Raw genomic sequence first — 16,046 nt, 5'->3', positions numbered from 1 at the left:
TACGATTTATTTATATTGAAATACACAGATCTTAAGAGCATCATTTAATGAAGTTTGACCCCTGCATACATTTGTATAACATGAACCTCTGTGAAGCTATAGAAACATCCCTCCCAAAAAGTTCAGGTATGATTTGTATGTGTATTAGAAAAAAGAATTTGCATACTACACCTATGATTACATGGGTAGCTTAAATTAAATGTGAATATGTGTGCACATTTGTTGGCATGTACACATATATGTGTGTGTATAATTTCTACTGGATACACAGTACAGGTGGTATGCAAATGTGGCATAAATTGTAAGTGTGCTGTAAATATACCTGTATTTGCAATCACAGACCCACAGAGGAGGCAACCTTATCCTATTAGCCTTGTCTTTACAAAGAGCATGAGCATATAAAACGTGCAAGACGGCGTTGATGTAATGTCCAAGATGAATGGAAAGAAACAGTGTTACTCATCTTATTGAGAATGTTTAACGACTTTTTGCTCCGAGAGTACCAACAGCTCCCATTTTTCAAAGTCAGCCCTCATTTGCATTTTATTTTTAAAGTACTCATTAATGTCACAAATACTTAAGTTGGGATCAGCTGTCTTGCCTTAAAAAAAAATAGGTTATGCTTTCATCTTTTGACCCCGAAACACGAAGATGAAAATCAACATTAATTGGCAGGATGAATGAGGGTGGGGAGGGCGGGTGTCTGGCTGTAATATTCTTAGAGTATTGAGAGAGATGCTCACAGCCCCTTAACTAGAGATGACAACTAGATTTTAATTAACAGCAGGTGAAGCTTGTGGTCAGCCGTCTGACATTTAGGTGCATCACACAATAGCCTTTCCCTTGGAGCCGCATTTATTTCTGGCTTAATTAGTCCTTCTGAGATAGCCTTGCTATTAGCCATAGCCTCTCCGTTTAAGATCCTTTTAACCGGACCTTTTATTTTTTATTTTTCATTCTTCTCCTTTTAGTACTGGCTTAACGTTATAAAGGACCCGGGCTAACTCATTTTAATGACCTCTGCTACACAAATGCTAATTTTACAGTTGGCCCTTATTTCAGTCGATTTTTTTTTTTAAAAGACCGTTGCTTTCAGAAGGACAAAAATGGAAAGATTAAACCCCTTTAGTGTCATCTGCCTGAAAAATCCTGTGGTTTCTTCTGACAGGAAGAGGGTTTTCAAATCCCTCCTTGGTCCAAGCTTCTGGGCTTGACATCTCATTATTTAACTCAGCTGTTTCAGCCTCACCTTCACCCAGTTAATTAAGTAACTCATTGAATGTATTATTCAGTTTTGATTCCCCTGTCCATGACAGAGAGAGATGGGGGTGCTTCTTCATTCTTGTCCTTCTGCCACTTGCTCTAGCCTCTTCTTCACACACTGAAAGATGGAAAAAGAGGGACAGAGAGAGAGAAGACGTGCTGGGAAAGAGGAGAGAAGATATTATTTGTTTAATCCACCAGTTCCTGGAGTGGATTTTGGTGTGGTTACTGCTGTTTTTTGATGGAACTATACTGGAAAGAAGATGGTTGACAGTGGTGGTGAAGTGACCCTATATCTTGATGGTAATGGTAACAGTACTGAATATAAGGCACTGATTAGGTGTCTTTCTCACATGACCCTATTTAATAGTCATAACTGCCCTATGAGGGACGCCCTAGGAATAGCCCCACTTTACAGAAAAAAGGCTGAGATTGAGTTAACAAAGGTACTCAAATCTCATAGCTAGTAGACATCAAAAGCTGGATTTGAACCCAGAACTAGCTGATGGCAACACTCACGATACCAAAAGCATCTCAGTTAGGTATCTGTGTATTTGGACGTAAGTTTATATTCCTAAAATTCGTCAGTTGGGATTTGTGATGAAAATATCCTGAGAAGAATGTCTAAAAGGTAGCTTTCCTACATCTCTTGATCTACTAACGACAGTTAGAGAAAGGTAACTTTCCTCTGGGGTAGTGGTCGTCAACCAGTGGCAATCTTACCCCTGCCCAGGGCATTTGGCCAAACAGCTATGATATAGGACCCTTGATGTGTGTCTGTTAAAGTCCATAAAAAAATGTCTAATGTACCCTGTTGAATATCTATGGATTCGGTGTGGAGGACGAGGCTGCAGTTGGACTTACTTAGTTGGTTGTGGACCTGGCTTGAAAAAAAAACCACACAAAAAAAAACATTTGATATGGAGGAAAGTACAAGAGGGGGATACTGGGTATTGGAGGGCGGATGCGTGCACAAGGACAGAGCAAGGGATACGAATATGAAAAGGCAGATAGAACTTTAGAAGGTCAAAACTATAGTAATTGAAATCCACTTTGGAAATGGTGGATCTGAGAAAGAATTAGAGGTTAAGGGGTATATAAATAGGAACACAAGGGAAGTGAAAGAGGCTAATAGAATAAAACCGAAAAAGGTATGTGCCTGTAAAAGGAGGGGGTAGGTGATGGTAAAGAAGAAAATGCATGTTTAAGAGGAAGAAAGAATCTTATAGAGAAAGCAAAGTAGAAATAATTTTTTAAACCATCTTATTATGAAACTTATTTTTGGGGGGGAAATCCCCAAATGAAAAGGCAAACTGTGTATTGAAGTGGGTAAAAAGCAGGCACAGACATATTCTTTAGGTTAGTCCAGTTGTTACCGAGTAGCTACGAAGTGCCAGGTACTGATACTAGGTGAGGGTCCAGTATGGAGAAATAAGTGGAAAACTTTGCCTTCAGGGAGCTAAGCGTCTAGAAAATGTGGAGACAGAAAAATAAACAAGGTCAATGTTTTAAGTGAAAATAATGGTGAGTGCAATAAAGGAAATAAAACAGAGTGATGGAAGAGCGTTACCCAATGTCTGGGGCAGAGCTTACTGGTGAGCTGACATTTGAACTGATACCAGAATGGGGAGAAGGAGCCGGCCACGGGGGTGTCCCGAGCAGCAGCTTTGCAGGGGGAGGGCACAGCAAGTGCAAGCAAACACCCAAGGTGGGTGTGAGGCTGCTGCACTTGAGAAGCTATAAGGTCAGAATGCGCAGGAGTGGGTAGGGCCAGCATTAAGGAAAGCGGTTTCATCCTCAGTGGGCTAGGAAGCCAGAGAGAGAGAGAGAGAGAGGCAGAGGCACAGACAGAGACAGACATGCCCTTGAATCAGCTCTGACTCCTGGCGACCCTATGAGGGAGTGACGCCCACATGTCCCGTCCTCACAGCCCCGGGCTGGGTGCAGCGCCTGCAGACTGCGGCCCGTCGCTTCTCTTACGGACTCCGTCCGTCTCATCCGTGGGCTCCCTTTTCCTGCTGCCTTCCATTTTCCCAGCATTACTGACTTTTCCAAAGGCCCCTGCCGTCCCGTGGCGTGCTCAAAGTAGGACAGCGTCAGTGTCGACCTTTGTGCCTCCAGCCATGTTTCAGGCTTTCTTTGCTCCTAAATCCACTTGTTCATGCGTTCGACTTTCCAATAGAGAAATGCCACAGTTTGATGACTGTTTCGTAAGTCTATACCCAGCTTTGATCTCTGTGTCTGCCACTTGCTAATGGCACGTCCCGAACAGCGTAACTTCATCTCTCTGAACCTGAGCTTTCTCCTCCCTGAAGGACCAATATCATAAAACTTACTGCGCGGGGTCGCTGTAGAAGCGATACCTGTAAATCCCTGGGGATGTGCCTGTCACAGAGGCGTCCTGCAGGCTAGCTGGCGATCAAAACAACGACCACCAAAGATTTGGGGAAACTTGAACCCGTTGTTATAAAGATATCTGGGAGCACACAAATAGGAACTCTATGGAAAAATAAAAGACTTCGTATGGAGACACATGACTGTTCTTATCAGTTGTCTTGCTGAGCCGATCGTCTTGTGCTCATTAGAATAATGTCACTGCCTTACCTGGCTTATCCACCTACAGGAAGTCCTTTTGGAGGGTCAGGGCGATAGAGATGCGTGCCTTTTGCCACTCTTGATGGATTTCAGAGGAACAGAACGGAGCCTTCTGAGGTGAGCAGGCAGGCTGCCATGAGTGATTGCTGGGGGTGCTCCTTTGATGGTGTCGTGCCCACGTGATGCCCAGCAAAGCTCCTCTTTAGCTAAAGTGCCTGCCAGGCCGACCCAACCTGGAATCCACTGATAAAGCGTAAGCAGCCTGGCAGCCTGTGGCCTCAGAGAGTCACTTGGGCTGACTTTATCAGTTGTGGCTCTTCTTTTCTATTCTCTTCGCTATTACCAAAGCTGATCTTCTTTCCTAAAGCCTGTTAGCTTTATACAAGGGGATGGGGCCATGTGAGCTCGCAGGAAGCTGATGGGAAATTGTAAGCCTCCAAAATAGGCTGAGTATTTCCTGTTGTTCCGGGTCCTGGTGGAGATTACTATGAGAGAGAGAGAGAGAGAAAGAGAGAGAGAGAGAGAGAGAGAGAGAGAGAGAGAGAGAGAGAGAGAGACATAAACATAAATTCTTGGTGTCCTGGTGTGTTTTCCTGGGGTTGGTTGGCCAGTTTCTCCCAGGACATGCCTTTTTCTAGCCCTTGGGAGAAGGTTGCAATGAGCGTCCTCATGTTACAGACAAAACTGGTGAGTACCCTGCTATTGCTGTGAGGGTGTTAGGAGAGCAGGTCAAGTGTTCAGAGCTGATGTCTGTGGCTATCGGCCAAGAAAGAGTCTTCTTCCGGAGGTAGGTGGAAAGCGTTCTTGAGTGAATGAATCCATACGTAGTCTCTTTAGCCTGGCTAAGGAGGATGTAACTTGGCTTCAGCGTGATACGTGATGACTGCCATTGGCCACGTGTTTTAGTTACTCTGAAATCCTGGCTCTGTGTTTAAGTCTTTATGTGCGTTTATCACATACACAAACTACGTATGTGTGAGTATACCAATTATGCTGAGTAATGGATGGAGGCTCAAAATGGTTAGAAAAGCTAAGAAATGGTCCAAGTGCCTTGTGTTGTGTGTTCATGCACTCCTCTGTTAAAAGCATTCCCCCCCCCACCCCCTGCCCCGTGGAGTATTTTAAGAAAATGATGATGAATACAACAGGAAAGCAGATTGGCTAAATAGTTAAGATCACCAGCTTCTGAGTAGAACAAACCAGATTCAAGTCCCAGAGCCTACATTTGGTAGCTCTGACCTTGGGCAGAAGACCTAACTTCTCCTAGTTTTCCTGGAAAACTGAGGAGAATCATTGTGCCTGCTTTATGGAATTAAGTGAAGTTTTATATATATGTATGTATTTACTGTAACATATTTATGTATAATATTACACACACACACACACACACACACACACACACACACACACACACAGAGGGTGCCAAAAAACAAGTATATACATTTTAAGAAAGGGGAACTGTATTAAAATTGTCATACTCAATACATACCGTGTTCACAGTGGTTCCCATCAGCGTCCAGACACTTCTGATGACGGCGAACTACTGCTTGAGCAACATTGACCAAAGTGTCCACTTGATGCATTTTTGGGGCACCCCCGGTATCAACATATATACATTTTAATCACTAAGAATGACTTTTTAGAAGACACTTAGTTGTTGTTCATGGCCTTCCTTTGAGGAGCTGATAATGTCACGTACAAAAGGCACCGGAAACAACAGCCCTAATTAAATTGTCCTTCAGCAGAGGTGCAGGACAAAGAATAGGGTGCCAGAGGAGCAGTGGGTCCCGGATGGAGCAGAGGAGGAGGGGAGATTAGCTTTGGCAGGCATATATATGATGGGTGAGCAGAGGGACAGTGGTTCAGGTGGAGGGGACACAGTGAACCAAGATTCTGGAATACAAAACATGTTTATGGAGAACTACATTCAGAGGGACTGTGGGGCCCGGGAAGGAACATCATAGAGACTGAGTCGAGGTGGGATTGGTCAGAGCATGACTCCCTTCCCTGTAATTTAAATCAATCCAAGTCATCTGATGCTTGTGTTAATTCAAAACGATTTTCAGGTAATTGTGGTACAAAAAAAAAAATTATTTTTACATTATGTGTATGTCTTACCAGCATAAACTATTCTGATGCACTTGGCAATAGCGCATACATTTAGGTCCATATCTACTTTATCTGAACAGAAAGCAACGATATTTTTAAAAAGTTATTAATCCGCTAATTACTATAGGAGAAATCAGAGTTCTCTGTTATACTTGATTATCTGAAATTCGCACATCTGGAAGTCATAAAACAAACAAGCAAACAAACAAACAAAAAACACAGAGCATACAATTTATCTGTAAGAGGCTGAGACTCTAAAGCCGTCCCCAGATACCTGGTTGTGAATCAGGATCCAAATTAAGTAACACGATAGCAGTAAGTGCAGCTGACCATGGAGGCAGGTGCTGGGAGAACATTGGAATGCACCCACATCTCTTCAAGAACAGAATAGTCTGGGGTATTTGGCAGGAGGGTACTCCCTTCTAAGTTTTTTTGTTTGTTTGTTTTGTTTTTTGTTTTTGTTTTTCCCTTCTAAGTTTATCGGAAGCTTGGGGATGGTATTTGTACTGAGTTTTCAATACCAAAACCAACCATCCATGTTCTAGAAAGTGAAGACGGTGAAATATATTGTATAGGGATTTTACCCAGAGTGGTTAAAGTGACAAAGTCTCTGTGTTTAAAGAGATCAGCCTTCATGATTTGGAAACGCCAACATTTGTTTTCTTACCTCATTCCCAGGACAACGTGGATCATTGAGATAGTTAAGACATCCTAAGGGGTAGGCTGGATTCCTGCTGCTGTCTCCCAACACAGCATCTACATTCTAGAAATCTTGTGGGCCTCCCACTGCAAAAGAGAAAGTAATGAAAACTTTAAAGAGGATAGTCTTAATTCTCTTCTTGCGTATAAAAACCAAATGGCATTTTCTGAAAAGTAAACATGGCATCGGGGAAAGGGTGAACAATCAGAGAAATGTAATCATGGTAAACTGTCTATTTTAAGGCACATTTTTCCTGCACGCATGTGAAAATTGATATGTTTCACAGAATGGATTACTAATAAATCACATAGCATCAGAAAGAAAATATGTACTTATTTTCCTCTCTTTCATTTTTCTGTAAAAAGCTTATGTGTCTGTTTCTCTGCTGATTTTTAAAATTCACTCGTAGGGATCAGATGTTCACGTCCATGTATTTAGATTTATACATTTATTGTAATAAAAATAAACACTTGTTTCTTGCATATTAACTCTTAGGCCTATGTTGTCAAACTTAGGAATATTCCATTGGGAAGTAAACCAAGAAAATGATTATCTATATGTTCTTTGGTGAAAGAAGGTATATACACATGGATTGAATAACTTTTCTATTATACTAGTTTATATAAAGTTTAGCCCTCCAATAGTAAGTATTCTACACTTAACGTTATTCCTAACACTCATTCCAGAGTGTAGAAAGTCGAGAGAATAAAGAAGAGAGAGAGAGAGAGAGAGAGAGAGAGAGAGAGAGAGAGACAGAGAGACAGAGAGAGAGAGAGACAGAGAGAGAGACAGAGACAGAGAGAGAGAGACAGAGAGAGAGAGAGAGAGACAGAGAGAGAGAGAGACAGAGAGAGAGAGACAGAGACAGAGAGAGAGAGACAGAGAGAGAGAGAGAGAGAGAGAGATATCTATTTTAAGTCCAGGTTGGTTCAGCGTAGGTGAGAGTGACAGCAACCATTTTGACCATGTAGATTACTTAAGGCTGTCGAGTTTGTAATCCTGGAACAGAGAGTTGGTTACTTAGTCTTGTGCAAAGGGCACTATCTATTTTCCACCAGAAAGCAAAATGCCACACCAAGGTCTCAGGGACAGAAAACATTGCTTCCCAAGAAACCCCGGTTGACAAGAATGCTGCAAGGACCTTTGTCCCAGGAGAACTGTGGCACCAGCCAGCAATCAGCAGATCTCTGTCAGTGCCTTAGAGCAGAGTCATTTCTTGGAAACTGGCAGCTTATATCTGTACATGCAACAGGTAACCCAAGAATGCTAAATGTTTCCCCCATAATCTGCACAATGTTGTTGAACTTCAGCTGTGCTATGTCTTCTCTAATTGACAGAAATCTTGCTTTGCTGTGACCATTGGATGTCTTTGTGGGATGTCTGATTCCTAGGAGGAAATTAAATACTCAGTTAAGTGGTTTTGTTTAGTCCTTGTGTTAGGGTCCTTCCAAGAGTGGTTTAGTGGGTATTGAAATAGACTATCCATCAGCATCAATTCCCAGGAGACTTGTCCTTTTAGAAATTGCATCTTTGTTTGCCTCCAGTGGGGTCATTTAATGGACTGCAATAGCTATGACCTGGAACAGTTACAGGCAGTGTTTAGAAGCATCTCATATTGAGGAAGAAGAAGAATTACAATAAAGTTATGTAATGTACTGAATAATATATAATGGATATGTATATAAAATAAAATTTAAAAATCGCAGCTATAGTAACAAGCATTCTGACCCCTACCTATGGGACAACCTTTTATGTACATTATCTCACTTATATGAACACCAGCCTGATGGTATCAGGAAAATAAATTAACCCCATTTCCTCAAAAACAGAAACTGAGGCACAGAGAAGTTGCCTCGTAAAGCCACGGAGCTATTAAGTGGCAGAGTCAGGATTTGATACAAAGTAGATTCATTCCTGAGGCTTCTCTCTTATGTATTTTGAGCCACACTTGGAGGGTAAGTTGCAGTACAACTTCTCATTGCATGTCCCCTCCAATAATCATTTAATTATCTTCGTATCGCCAAATGTTACTATGTCGCGTTTCCTCAAGAGGTTGATATGCTAATTAAGAACCAAACTACAGTCCTTGTTTTTCTTTCTTATTTTGAATCCTTTATATAGACTATGTGGGAGTCAGATGTATTTAGGGTATATCAGATATAGGAAGCACTGGGAAAACATGTGTGGCCCTTACAGAAAGGAATAAAAGCTCCCTGTAAGAGATACAATTTCCAGTTCTGACCTGTCTTTCCGTTGAACTTGAACTGGATTAAGTTCTCTGGGCAGAATATCAAACCAGCACATTTCCTGCTTCCCCCTCTCCCCCCCACTTGGCGTTGTTTTAAGGAGATCAAAAACAAGCATTACTAGCAACACAACAGCAACAAAAACTCAGAAGTGGTTGTAAGCAGGAAAAGAATTGCAAGGGTAGACATGCTAGTCAAATACCAGGCTGTTTCTTTTTTGAAGGGACCTCATTGACTCCAAAGTTACATGCTGCCTGGATGGGCATAAAGTCGTCTTTCTGCAGCCCTCTTTCCCGGTCTTCAGTTCGCTTGCTTAGCTGGAGTGCACTAGCTTCAATTTGATAATTGCATCCTCAAATCCCTTAATGAAGGTGCCTATCAAAGTATAAATAATTACCCAGTGATTTCATATTTGCAAACTCCATCCTGGCTGTTTATGCTTCACCGTGGCTCAAATGGGAGGTTCAGGGGCCCACATCCGTCTTTTCTAAGTCGGGAATTTCCAGAGCCCAGGAGAATGCATCTTAACAGGGTCCCCCCACCCGACGAGTCTGGTTTTACCTTTGCTCCCTCCCAACACTGGACCGTTTTCTCGTGCTATTTAGATGTCTCAGGGAGCCCCCTGCCTTTTGGTTTTGCTGCTGGTCATGCAGACATCTGTCCTTTCCAGACGTTCTGCCCTGGGACTTTCAAGTCCCATCTCCAGCCTGGGGTCACCATGAGGCTGGCTGGGTCTCTCCTGACCCCACGTCCCCCTCGGGGATCTATTTTGTCCTTAGGACAGAATCCATTTGCACTGCTCCAGGGCACACACCACTGGCCGGTTAGCCTTCTTCCTTCATCTGCCTTCTGGTTCTTTAGTTATTCACAAGAGCCCATCAAAGGAAGTGCCGGGATCATGCAGGAGGCCGAAAGCCAAAAGCCAAAAACAAACAAATGGAAAAAAAATCTCCCCAGATTTGGAAGCTTCTGTCCTGTGGTGCTTCTCTGAGCATACAGCTGTGGGGAGGGTGTGTTCCAAAGCTGGGGCCTGACATCAGTGGAAAGAGGAGGAGAAGCAGCCAGGTGGCAAAGCCAGGGCTCTCCAGCCTGGTACGTTTCTCCCTATACTGTTTTAAAAACACAGAGACTTGAGAGAGTTCCCAGCTGACAGCTCCTCCAGAAGTATTATTCTTAAAATCTGCGCTGGAATTATTCACCTCATGTAAAAACAAGTGCGATTTACATCTAATATGGGTAATTACTTTTACAGTTAATTAAAAGCGATCTCATTACACCCCTGCTGTGATGGCAATGCATAGCTCTTATTTGCAAACAGAGCCTTGGTTTGAGTTCACCTCCTGACATTTTGGGCCTACCTGGGGGCGCCCCCATCCTCCTTATCAAATTTAATTGTGCTGAGCCAGCAGCCCTGGGTTGCCAGGGTTCCTGCCAGCTCGCCCTTGTCCCCTGACAACCAAGCTGCAAATAAAAAGATGGAGAGAACAAAATAATCACGGGGTGAGGGTGTTATACTTAAAGAAAAACAATATTCTAAGATGAATGCCTCATTATCTGTATTTGCACAAAAGCTGGGTGTGAGAATCGTTTTGGGGGTCTTTCTGGCTGTACAGATCTTTCCTGCTACCCCTTCTCCCTAAGAAAATATCCCCTGAACCTCCTTAAAATTCCTCCAAATGTTTAGAAAGTCAGCACTTTGTATACTGACCCAGCCAACTAAGGCAGACTCGACTCTCTTGGTTGAATGGATTTATGTTGACATCATGGTTTACATACCTTTTTTTTGCCACTTGTAGGATTTCAGATGAAATAACTCGTCAGTTCTTGATCATCTTCACATTTAGATGGAAACTTAAGCGTTTTCAGAATATCCTGTGGTTTGAAACAGGTGTCTCTTTTCATACTGAAACTTCTTAAACACATACTCAAAAGACACCTCCTCAAATTATCACATTCCTTTTAAGTAATGAAGACTTATTAATTAAAACACATAGTCATTTGAGACTTAAATTTTGAGGGAGCAGAAAGATGATGGTATTTCAAGAAGTTGACAGACACAGTGAGTTGAATGTCCTGGTCTTATTACCTAGAGCTTTGGTTGTTTTTGCGAAGTAGTTTGCTCCCATCTGCTGGCCATCTGTGGTGTTGCAGTGGCTGAGAACATTTGTGAAGAGAGACGTGTTACTAAGTGGGTGAAGTCTGTGCAAATGTTTTAGACCATTCTCCATGTATTCAAGCAACATGGAATCTTGGTCTTTCGAGTGGCGTGAACACAGACTGAAGAATTTAGCTGAAAAGCACATATGACTTCAAATTTACACCAACTTATGGTTACAAGATAACTGAGTTACTCAATGTTTTAAAAAATTGAGGCAGAATCATCATCCTTAAATAGGGCAATTAAATTTAGGACACTGATTTACATATTCAGATTGAAGGACAATAGATGGTAAAGAGGAAAGTGTAAGATACATGGCAGGTAGACCAGCTGGGTTTCAATCCTTCTGTCATTAACTATCAAAGTCAGTTCCCTGTGCTCTGCCAATAGTCAGTTTTCTCATCTGCAGAATGGAAGCATTGGGCCAAAGGGTCCTTATGGCTTCTGTTTATTTTCAAAGTCTGAGTCTTTATGAAGGTCAAAGCAATGAAGCATTTAGGTTGCAGTAAATCACCCATGTGTTCCAAGTCCAAGAATTTAAACTCATCTTGGTTGGCTTCTTTAAAATTAGAAGTCATTGTTATTTTCAGAACAATAGGAAACTCTAGTGTCCAAGCTATCAGAAAAATTGCTATTGAAAAGGAAATCATTTACACCTGAAGGGGAGCAGAATTTGCCACCCCAACACATGCCAGTTTGGCATAAGGATAATTTGGGGATTATTATTATTATTATTATTATTATTATTATTATTTTGAGAAGCTGCTGATACAAGAGAAGCTCTGAAAACCCAGTAAAAGTTACCCTTTGGTGACAGCCATTTTCATTTATGAGGGAAATCTTCATTTTTAAGGGTGTCTCCCTCTCTGTACCAGGAAGACTTCGGTCTGCATCACACCACCCCCTATTCACTGTGCTCCCTGGTAATTTCCAATCACTGGCCTCCTGTCCACCCCCAATATCTTCTTTTGTCTTTAGCTGAATGTGGTGTTGGAGGCGGTAGCCTGGGCCATTTCAGGGAGGTACTCAGTTTTCCCAGCTCTCTCCCATGTGTACTGGAGGTATGCCTGTTATTAAACGTCTGTTTTTCTCCTGTTAATCTTTTATTGGGTGTGTGTGTGTGGGGGGGTGTCGGGGGGGTCCTCAGCCAAGAACCTAGAAGGGTAGAGGGAAAACTCTTTTTTCCCTCTGTGTAACATTGATTCCGAATTTAAAATCCACTTCTGAATTCTTTTTGGAGTGTGATGCTGAAATGTACTTTCCTGTAACATTATAAGCTGTCATGCCATCGCCTTATTTTGTGTTTGAAACGGAAGAGCGAAACCCTTGGATTTCTTCCCCAGTAGAAAGGTAGTTGATCATAAGCCGGGTTTGGGCTTGTCAGATGAACCTTTGGCCGGCCCTCCCCCACACCCCCACCCCACACCCGCCAAATCCCCAGAGATGACTTAAGCTGCAAAGTATTTCCTACGAAATGCTCTCTGGGACGTTGCTGAGTACCAGAGGCCAGGAGAACAATGACACACCAAAGATGTATGGTCCTTACTTAGCGCTCATGTCAAATGGAAGCAGCCTGGCCTTTTCTTTCCATTGCACCTTCCAGGATTCATAATGGGAGTAATTCATTCAGAGGTTCCCGGGGCTGTCTTCTGAAAACACAGGGCCCAAGAGCATAACAGCCCGTGACAGCCCTGGGAGTGCCCGTAAAGGGGTTTTCTTCTCCCGGGGGGCTTAGATTTCACAAGGGTGGTCTCAGGTCATGCTTTCCTTTTCTCAGTGGTAAGCAGCCCAACTCTCAACCAGGAGATGTGTGCAGAAAGCTCCTTGAGGCTCTTGATGGGCTTCCTGGGGCTCCTGAAAAACAGATACCACAAATTTAGTGGCTTAAATCTACAGAAATTGATTCTCACACAGTCCTGGAGACCAGAGGTCTGAAATCCAGGTATCAGCCGGGCTGGACTTCTGTCATCGCCTCTCGGGGAGGATACTTCCTGCCTGCTCCAGCTTCTGGTGGCCGCAGATGTTCGTTGGCCTCTGGCACCATCGTTCCAGCCCCTGCCTCCGTCTTCATGTGGCTTTCTCTTCTCTGTGTCTCTTCAAAGGACCCTTGTCATTGGATGGCCCGTTCAGATGATCTAGGATGATCTCATCTTAAGATCCTTAATTTAGTTACATCGGCAACTACGAGTTCCAAGTAAGGTCACGTTCACAAGTTCCAGGGATGACGACCTGGGCACACCTTTGGGCCAGTTGTAATACTATTCGGCGCACTACAGGCTTTTCCTCTGACACCTCCCTGATCGCATTGGCAGGCATTTCTCTCCACCTGTTCCTGGGGGCCTTGAAGTTTCAGGGTCTTCACAGCTGTGAATGATGATGGTGGTCCACGATCCAAGATGATGGTGTCCCGACATGGGGGGCATAAATAACCCTGCCCTACAAACCCCTCAGAAACAACCAACACAGAAAGTGCAGAAGAAAAGAAATCTCTCTCGGGAGAGAGAACAGCTTCTGCGAAGGACAGACTCCCAAGTGCTTTGATGTTTAAAAGCCAGGAGAACTCAGAAGCCTTGGAAGAGGACACTTTAAAAATAGAACTGTTTTTAAATTCTCAGTACTCCACTCAGACAGAACCAGGTCACACAGAGACTTTTGGGGGGTGTCATCAGTGGCCGCTCACACCGATCAGTGACTTGTCACACGCCCAGAACCTTTGCCTCACAACGAGTGAGGCGATTATTGCCATCATCCTTATTTTGCAGATGGGGAAACTGAGGCACAGTCTCACCACTAGTGTGATGGAGTCCAGTGCTATGAACCCAAGCAGTGTGACCCCACAGCATGCGTGGAAACCCATATGTTCCCAGTCTGGGGTTTAGCACTGCACACACACAAAAAAAGAGAATGTCCGGCTTCTTCCTTGAGGGAAGTTGATTGCTTGGCATTGAATGCACAGCTCCAAATTCATACCAAGCACTTAAGGAGTTGAGCTGTTTTCTAAGCAAAGTCATTGAGTGGGACCGAAGCACTTATACAACGACGCTGGTTCAGAAAAGGTCAGGTCAGAGCCCATCTGGAGACACCAGCTCGTCGCAGAGCGATTTGAACAATAATTTGTTCCCACCAAAGTGACATTTTTTCCAATTTGAGTCCAGCATTGTTCAGAAGCAAGTGCCACCGTCCCCTGGGGCGCCTCTCTCGTAGATCTGCAGCGGAAGACAAACCAACAGTATCATCTAAATAAAAAATCCAGCGTGGGCTTAGTAAATTACTCTTGACAAGAATAAATTGAATAATCTTAGGGACGTGCTGAGAGCGCTGATTCTACCACGTGGCTTCTTCCGTCGCTTGTGTGGGTCCTCAGTGGCTGCTTGAAAGCAAAAACCTGACTTTGGTTTATTGATTTTGTTCGTTTGGTGATTTACACCTGCCACTTCTGCGTGGGTAAATCAGAATCGGATATGGACCCATCGCTGCGAACTCAACATATTTTCAGTGGAGGAAAGAGAGAACGTGAATGCTTCCCCTGGGCACGACAGCACAGACGTGACAGGGAACTACTCTTTCTTACCTTTTGTCTAGATGCCATCTCCTACGTTTAAAAATAATCCGTGCTTTTCATCACTCCTGTATTGAGTTAATCTCTGCTTTCTCTTTACGGCTTGTAGAGAATGACCTCAAAGATGGTTCTTAGTAAGAGGAAGAGGCGTTTTGCTAGCTCCACGTCCAAGGTCAGTTGGAGACCTCAGCCATGAAATTAGAGGCATGAGTAAGAACAGCCATGAGCTCAAGTCCTAGGGCTGTGCCTTACAGATCACCTGGGACTCTCGTCTGAATCTGCCCAGGATGCCTTGACAGAGCACCACAGACTGGGCGGCTTAAACAACAGACAGTTACTTCTTCTATCTGAGCCGAGTCCACCCTTCTGACCCCGTTACGTGACTTCCTTCCGTAGAGGCCCCTCTCCATCATGCGGCCACGCTAGGAGTTAGGGCTTCAGCCTGTGCATGTGGGGACACAAATTCAGCCCATACACTTGTGAAACTGCCGATTCTGATTTAGGATATTTGGGGTGAAGACTGCAGCACTGCGTTTGGACATACTCCCTGATGACAGCATAGTTGCTGGGGTGTAGACAACCACTTTGACTAGCAAGCATTTCACCTCATCCTTGTTACAGATGAGGGGACTGAGGCTTTGTAAGGGGCAGACACGTGCCTGCGGCTGCATGGCTTTCTGCTGTGGAGCCACAGTTCCAGTGTGGGAATCTAACAGCAGGAAGGGGTTGCTAAGGAACCACACACTGTCCTGTAGCATCTCAGCCTAGAGCCCACAGCGGAATCCCCTGGAGGACTTGATAACACACAGGTGTCTGGTCCCTCATCCCAGAGTTTCTGATTCAGTAGGTCAGGGATGGGGCCTAAGAATGTGCTTTTTACGATCCCAGGTGATGCTGATGCTGCTGATTGGGGGAATACTCTTTGAGAAGCACAGCTGTGTCTGTTCTCTGGCTAGTTTTGTGCTCGGTGACCCTCCCTCACCATCGCGAGAAACACAGTGAGACACATGGCCCAAATTATCCAGACTGACCAACCCCCTTGGCTCCAATCAATGCAATCACCCGAAAGGAATGGAAAGTGCCGGGGTTAGGAGCCATTTCTAGGTAGAGACTTAATCTCCAGTGAACTACAACAGCACTCATCTCAGTTTTCATGTGGCAAAAGCTAAATAATACCAGCCTTGCCTGGCTGTGTTGGGGGCGGGAGGGTTAGCGACAAGTGTGAAGCACCTAGCACCAAAGAGGCATTCGCTCATCACTTGCTTTTTCGATCCCACTTTGCCGATGTTAAAAGCTGGTTAGGTGGAAAACAAAATCTTCACCTTGTGATACTGTCCCATTTGTTCCACTCATGAGTCACACAGACCTGGAATTTGCTATGTTTAATAAATCACTATGGTAACGGCCTTCCACTTC

At 43.8% G+C, this 16,046-nt stretch overlaps 1 protein-coding gene and 1 long non-coding RNA gene across 35 annotated transcripts in view; one reads left to right on the top strand and one right to left on the bottom strand.

Annotated features, from left to right (window-relative positions):
* RBFOX1 (RNA binding fox-1 homolog 1) overlaps positions 1-16,046 on the top strand; it is a 2,003,336-nt gene that overhangs the window by 1,092,382 nt on the left and 894,908 nt on the right. The gene's annotated exons all lie outside the window — the stretch shown is intronic.
* Positions 2-5,610, bottom strand: LOC109459563 (uncharacterized). Its single transcript, XR_002139416.3, has 3 exons — positions 5,348-5,610; positions 3,868-4,343; positions 2-1,381 (listed from the first exon to the last, which is right to left on the bottom strand). It is a non-coding gene; the product is annotated as an uncharacterized LOC109459563 (long non-coding RNA).

Source organism: Rhinolophus sinicus, chromosome 10, assembly GCF_057876585.1.
Source record: "Rhinolophus sinicus isolate RSI-liver-muscle chromosome 10, RSI-T2T, whole genome shotgun sequence".
Classification (NCBI taxonomy): Eukaryota; Metazoa; Chordata; class Mammalia; order Chiroptera; family Rhinolophidae; genus Rhinolophus; species Rhinolophus sinicus.
Note: the sequence above shows the minus strand (reverse complement) of the source record. Positions and strands in the feature narration are given on the sequence as shown.